Source organism: Entamoeba nuttalli (assembly GCF_000257125.1).
Source record: "Entamoeba nuttalli P19 unplaced genomic scaffold asmbl_9459, whole genome shotgun sequence".
Taxonomy (NCBI): Eukaryota; Evosea; order Mastigamoebida; family Endamoebidae; genus Entamoeba; species Entamoeba nuttalli.
In genome coordinates this window covers 1-755 of record NW_008579656.1, presented here as the reverse complement: position 1 = coordinate 755, position 755 = coordinate 1, and positions in this window count along the sequence as shown.

Genomic DNA, 755 nt, shown 5'->3' with positions numbered 1-755 from the left:
ACATTAAATGATAAATAAAATGATGTATTAGTTGTAATTATAAAATTAAATGAAGTTATAATAATAAATTATATTGTAAATAAGAAAATACAAATTAAGTATGAATTAAATAAGAATTAATAAATGACAATTCAAATGGTGAGAATAACTAAAAATATAAAATAAATATAATGAAGAAATAGAGAATAAAACAAAAGAATGAATTGGAATTAAACAACACAAATAAAAATGTAAAAATAAAAGAAGAATAAAAATAAAGAAATATTCGATGTATTTAAACAATAAATAATCAATAACAATGAATAAATAATTAAAGACAATATATTTATATTGAATATAACATAAAGAAGAATAGATGATATGACAAATTGATAATTATAAAAGATAAATTGATAAAATTAATATTTATTAATACAGTTGAAATGGATAACATTCACTAAGATAAATTAAAAGAATAAATTAAATTACAATATAATTCCAATAAAAAGAAGAATGAATAGTAAATACAAACAGAAAATAAGACATTATAATTTCTATTTTAATAATGATAAAAGATAAAATGAATAATGACATGAAAGATATAATGAAATAATATAGAGATAATAAAGGTGCATATAAAATATAGAAGTACTTTATGAACATGACTCTGAATAGAGTGAAAATAATAGTCTCAAATAAATAACATGAAATAAAAATCAATATCTACTGGTATTTAATTTATTAATTTTTTATTTTGATTATTTATTGTATTTTAA